This window comes from Tinamus guttatus, unplaced genomic scaffold (genome assembly GCF_059628265.1).
Source record: "Tinamus guttatus ecotype Peru unplaced genomic scaffold, ASM5962826v1 Tinamus_guttatus_pri_ptg001353l, whole genome shotgun sequence".
Classification (NCBI taxonomy): domain Eukaryota; kingdom Metazoa; phylum Chordata; class Aves; order Tinamiformes; family Tinamidae; genus Tinamus; species Tinamus guttatus.
In genome coordinates, this window is record NW_028289887.1 from 31,508 (window position 1) to 38,752 (window position 7,245).

Consider the following 7,245-nt stretch of genomic DNA (forward strand, 5'->3'; position numbering starts at 1 on the left):
TTCTTTAGTGTCCCCTATAGGGCCGGCACCTATAGCGGGGCCTCCCGGTGTCCCCTATAGGGCCGGGACCCACATGGGGGCCTCCTGGTGTCCCCTATAGGGCAGAGGTTTCCCCTATGGGGCCCTATAGAGGCCTCCACCCTATAGCGCTGCCGCGCGGAGCCCCCTCCAGACGCTCCCCTATGGATCTGCCCCCTATAGAAGCCGCCCTATAGGTCTGCCCTATAGAGCCCCCCATCACTGTGCAGGATGTCCCCTATAGGGAGGAGGATGAAGGCGCCGGTGACGATGACGAAGGCCCCAATGACGAAGGCCCCAATGACGATGATGAAGGCCCCAATGACAACGGCCCCAATGAGGGGGATGAAGGCCCCAATGACGATGATGAAGGCCCCAATGAGGAGGACGATGGCCCCAATGATGATGACGAAGGCCCCAATGATGATGATGACGGCCCCAATGACAATGGCCCCAATGAGGGGGATGAAGGCCCCAATGACGATGACGATGGCCCCAATGATGATGGCCGCAATGAGGGGGATGAAGGCCCCAGTGATGATGACGAAGGCCCCAATGACGATAGCCCCAATGAGGGGGATGAAGGCCCCGGTGGCGATGACGAAGGCCCCAATGATGATGACGAAGGCCCCAATGACGATGACGACGGCCCCAATGACAATGGCCCCAATGAGGGGGATGAAGGCCCCAATGACAATGACGAAGGCCTCAATGATGGATGATGATGGCCCCAATGAGGGGGATGAAGGCCCCAAGGATGATGACGAAGGCCCCAGTGACGATGACCCCAACGACGATGACGACGGCCCCAATGAGGATGATGAAGGTCCCAATGACGATGATGAAGGTCCCAATGACAATGGCCCCAATGAGGGGGATGAAGGCCCCAATGACGATGGCCCCAATGACGATGACGAAGGCCCCAATGATGATGACGATGGCCCCAATGAGGGGGATGAAGGCCCCGGTGACGATGGCGACGGCCCCAATGACGATGGCCCCAATGAGGGGGATGAAGGCCCCAATGACGAAGATGAAGGCCCCAATGAGGAGGACGATGGCCCCAATGATGATGGTTCCAATGAGGGGGATGAAGGCCCCGGTGATGATGACGACGGCCCCAGTGACAATGGCCCCAATGAGGGAGATGAAGGCCCCAACGACGATGATGATGACCCCAATGAGGAGGACGATGGCCCCAATGATGATGGCCCCAATGAGGGGGATGAAGGCCCCAATGACAATGACGAAGGCCCCAATGATGATGACGATGGCCCCATTGAGGGGGATGAAGGCCCCGGTGACGATGATGAAGGCCCCAATGACGATGGCCGCAATGAGGGGGATGAAGGCCCCAATGACGATGACGAAGGCCCCAATGACGATGACGATGGCCCCAATGATGATGGCCCCAATGAGGGGGATGAAGGCCCCGGTGACGATGATGAAGGCCCCAATGACGACGGCCCCAATGATGATGACGAAGGCCCCAATGATGATGACAATGGCCCCAATGAGGGGGATGAAGGCCCCAATGATGACGAAGGCCCCAATGATGATGGCCCCAATGATGATGACGACGGCCCCAATGACGAGGGCCCCAATGACGATGACGAAGGCCCCAGTGACGATGATGAAGGTCCCAATGACAATGGCCCCAATGAGGGGGATGAAGGCCCCAATGACGATGACGAAGGCCCCAATGAGGAGGACGATGGCCCCAATGATGATGGGCCCAATGATGATGACGAAGGCCCCAATGACGATGGCCCCATTGAGGGGGATGAAGGCCCCAATGACGATGACGAAGGCCCCAATGACGATGATGATGGCCCCAATGAGGGGGATGAAGGCCCCAATGACGATGATGAAGGCCCCAATGAGGAGGACGATGGCCCCAATGATGATGGCCCCAATGAGGGAGATGAAGGCCCCAGTGATCATGACGAAGGCCCCAATGAGGAGGACGATGGCCCCAATGATGATGGCCGCAATGAGGGGGATGAAGGCCCCAGTGATCATGACGAAGGCCCCAATGAGGAGGACGATGGCCCCAATGATGATGACGAAGGTCCCAATGACGATAGCCCCAATGAGGGGGATGAAGGCCCCAATGACGATGATGAAGGCCCCAATGACGATGATGAAGGTCCCAATGACAATGGCCCCAATGAGGGGGATGAAGGCCCCAATGACGATGACGAAGGCCCCAATGATGGATGACGAAGGCCCCAATGAGGAGGACGATGGCCCCAATGATGATGACAAAGGCCCCAATGATGATGGTCCCAATGAGGGGGATGAAGGCCCCGGTGACGATGACGAAGGCCCCAGTGATGATGGCCCCAATGAGGGGGATGAAGGCCCCAATGACGATGGCCCCAATGATGATGATGAAGGCCCCAATGACGACGGCCCCAATGACGATGACGAAGGCCCCAGTGACGATGGCCCCAATGAGGGGGATGAAGGCCCCGGTGACGATGACGACGTCCCCAGTGACAATGGCCCCAATGAGGGGGATGAAGGCCCCAATGAGGGGGATGAAGGCCCCAATGACGATGATGATGACCCCAATGAGGAGGACGATGGCCCCAATGATGATGGCCCCAATGAGGGGGATGAAGGCCCCAATGACGATGACGACGGCCCCAATGACAATGACGAAGGCCCCAATGACAATAGCCCCAATGAGGGGGATGAAGGCCCCAATGAGGGGGATGAAGGCCCCAATGACGATGATGATGACCCCAATGAGGAGGACGATGGCCCCAATGATGATGGCCCCAATGCGGGGGATGAAGGCCCCAATGACGATGACGACGGCCCCAATGACAATAGCCCCAATGAGGGGGATGAAGGCCCCAATGAGGGGGATGAAGGCCCCAATGACGATGATGATGACCCCAATGAGGAGGACGATGGCCCCAATGATGATGGCCCCAATGCGGGGGATGAAGGCCCCAATGACGATGACGACGGCCCCAATGACAATGACGAAGGCCCCAATGACAATAGCCCCAATGAGGGGGATGAAGGCCCCAATGAGGGGGATGAAGGCCCCAATGACGATGATGATGACCCCAATGAGGAGGACGATGGCCCCAATGATGATGGCCCCAATGAGGGGGATGAAGGCCCCAATGACGATGACGACGGCCCCAATGACAATGACGAAGGCCCCAATAACAATAGCCCCAATGAGGGGGATGAAGGCCCCAATGACGATGACGACGGCCCCAATGACGATGGCCCCAATGATGATGGCCACAATGAGGGGGATGAAGGCCCCAGTGACCATGACGACGGCCCCAATGATGACGACGAAGGCCCCAATGAGGAGGACGATGGCCCCAATGATGATGACGAAGGCCCCAATGACGATGGCCCCAATGAGGGGGATGAAGGCCCCAATGACGATGATGATGACCCCAATGACGATGGCCCCAATGATGATGACGAAGGCCCCAATGACGATGGCCCCGATGATGATGACGAAGGCCCCAATGACAGATGACGATGGCCCCATTGAGGGGGATGAAGGCCCCAGTGACGATGACGACGGCCCCAAGGACAATGGCCCCAATGAGGGGGATGAAGGCCCCAATGACAATGACGAAGGCCCCAATGATGATGGCCCCAAGGATGATGACGAAGGCCCCAATGACGATGGCCCCAATGAGGGGGATGAAGGCCCCAATGACAATGACGAAGGCCCCAATGAGGAGGACGATGGCCCCAATGATGATGGTCCCAATGAGGGGGATGAAGGCCCCGGTGACGATGATGAAGGCCCCAATGACGAGGGCCCCAATGATGATGACGACAGCCCCAATGACGATGGCCCCAATGACGATGATGAAGGTCCCAATGACAATGGCCCCAATGAGGGGGATGAAGGCCCCAGTGATCATGACGAAGGCCCCAATGAGGAGGACGATGGCCCCAATGATGATGACGAAGGCCCCAATGATGATGATGACGGCCCCAATGACGATGGCCCCAATGAGGGGGATGAAGGCCCCAATGACGATGACGAAGGCCCCAATGATGGATGATGATGGCCCCAATGAGGGGGATGAAGGCCCCAATGACGATGATGAAGGCCCCAATGAGGAGGACGATGGCCCCAATGATGATGATGAAGGCCCCAATGACGATGATGATGACCCCAATGACGATAGCCCCAATGAGGGGGATGAAGACCCCAATGATGATGACGAAGGCCCCAATGACGATAGTCCCAATGATGATGACGAAGGCCCCAATGACGATGATGATGACCCCAATGACGATAGCCCCAATGAGGGGGATGAAGACCCCAATGATGATGACGAAGGCCCCAATGACGATAGTCCCAATGATGATGACGAAGGCCCCAATGACGATGATGATGACCCCAATGACGATAGCCCCAATGAGGGGGATGAAGGCCCCGGTGACGATGACGAAGGCCCTGAGGATGGAGGAGGCCCCCAGCGAGGCCGGGGACCCCCGAGGAGGATGAGGATGAGGCCGAGGAAGATGAAGGCCCCAAGGATGGGGACGGTCCCAAGGAGGACGAAGACTTCAGGGAGGAGGAAGACTTGAATGAGGATGGAGGCCCCAAGGATGGAGAAGACCCCAAGGATGAAGACCCCGATGATGACAAAGACTCCAAGGATGAAGAAACCAATGATGAAGACCCCAATGATGATGAAGACCCCAACGACGATGAAGACCCCAACGACGAAGACCCCAACAATGACAAAGACCCCAACGATGAAGACCCCAATGATGATGAAGACTCCAATGAAGACCCCAATGATGACGAAGACCCCAATGAAGACCTCAGTGATGAAGACCCCAATGATGATGAAGATCCCAATGATGATGAAGACCCTAATGAGGAGAAAGACCCAATGATGAAGAACCCAATGATGATGACAACCCCAATGACGAAGACCCAATGATGAAGACCCCAATGATGACGAGACCCAAATGACGAAGACCCCAATGACAAAGACCCCAATGATGAAGAAGACCCCAATGAGGAAGACCTCAGCGATGATGAAGACCCTAATGAAGACAAAGACCCAATGATGATGAAGACCCCAACAATGAAGACCCCAATGATGACAAAGACCCCAATAATGATGAAGACCCCAACGTCAAAAACCCTAATGCCGAAGACCCCAATGACAACCAAGACCCCAATGATGGCGACCCCAACGATGATGAAGACCCCAACGATGATGAAGACCCCAATGATGACGAAGACCCTAATGATGATGAAGACCCCAATGATGACGAAGACCCCAATAATGATGAAGACCCCAAAGCCAAAGACCCTAATGCCGAAGACCCCAATAACGACCAAGACCCCAACAATGGAGACCCCAATGACGATGAAGACCCCGATGACGATGAAGACCCCAATGACGAAGACCCCAACGATGAAGACCCCAATGATGACAAAGATCCCAATGACGAAGATCCCAACAATGGAGACCCCAATGATGATGAAGACCCCAATGATGATGAAGACCCCAATGATGAAGACCCCAACAATGAAGACCCCAATGATGATGAAGACCCCAACGACGAAGACCCCAACGATGAAGACCCCAATGACCATGAAGACACCCTAACGATCAAGACCCCAATGATGACCAAGACCCTAACGATGGAGACCCCAATGACGATGAAGACCCCAATGATGAAGACCCCAATGATGATGAAGACCCCAATGACGATGAAGACCCCAGCGACGAAGACCCCAATGATGATGAAGACCCCAACGATGAAGACCCCAATGATGACGAAGACCCTAATGATGACGAAGACCCCAATGATGAAGACCCCAACGATGAAGACCCCAATGATGACAAAGATCTCAATGACGAAGACCCTAATGACGAAGACCTCAATGATGACGAAGACCCCAATGACGATGAAGACCCCGATGATGATGAAGACCCCAATGATGATGAAGACCCCAACGACGATGAAGACCCCAATGACCATGAAGACACCCTAACGATCAAGACCCCAATGACAACCAAGACCCCAATGACGACCAAGACCCTAACGATGGAGACCCCAATGACGATGAAGACCCCAACGATGATGAAGACCCCAATGATGATGAAGACCCCAATGACGAAGACCCCAATGATGATGAAGACCCCAGTGACGAAGACTCCAATGATGATGAAGACCTCAATGATGATGAAAACCCCAATGACGAAGACCCCAATGACCATGAAGACACCCTAATGATGGAGACCCTGATGACGATGAAGACCCCAACGACGATGAAGACCCCAATGATGATGAAGACCCCAATGATGATGAAGACCCTAATGATGACGAAGACCCAACGATGACGAAGACCCCAACGACGATGAAGACCCCAACGACGATGAAGACCCCAACGATGATGAAGACCCCAATGATGATGAAGACCCCAACGATGATGAAGACCCCAATGACCACGAAGACGCCCCAACAACACCCAAAGGGTGACGCAGCCCCCAAGGGCCCCCCCGTCGCCGCTCCACAAACTCCAGGGCCACCACGAGTCCAACGCGGCCTTTACTGCAGCCAGGGGGCCCCGGCGGCCGGGAGGGGGCCCAGGCGTCCGGGAAGGGGCCCAGGCGTCCGGGAAGGGGCCCAGGCGTCCGGGAAAGGGTCTAGATGGTCGGGAAGGGGCCCGGGCGTCCGGGAAAGGGCCCAGGCGTCCGGGAAAGGGTCTAGATGGTCGGGAAAGGGTCTAGACGTCCAGGAAAGGGTCTAGATGGTCGGGAAAGGGCCCAGGCGTCCGGGAGGGGGCCCAGGTGTCCGGGAAGGGGCCCAGGCGTCCGGGAACAGGTCTAGACGTCCGGGAAAGGGTCTAGATGGTCGGGAAGGGGCCCAGGCGTCCGGGAAAGGGCCCAGGCGTCCGGGAAAGGCTCTAGACAGTCGGGAAGGGGCCCAAGCGTCCGGGAAAGGGGCCCAGGCGTCCGGGAAAAGGGCCCAGGCGTCCGGGAAAGGGTCTAGACGTCCAGGAGAGGGTCTAGATGGTCGGGAAAGGGTCTAGATGGTCGGGAAGGGGCCCAGGTGTCCGGGAAGGGGCCCAGGTGTCCGGGAAGGGGCCCAGGCGTCCGGGAAAGGGTCTAGACGTCCGGGAAAGGGTCTAGATGGTCGGGAAAGGGCCCAGGCGTCCGGGAAGGGGCCCAGGCGTCCGGGAAAGGCTCTAGATGGTCG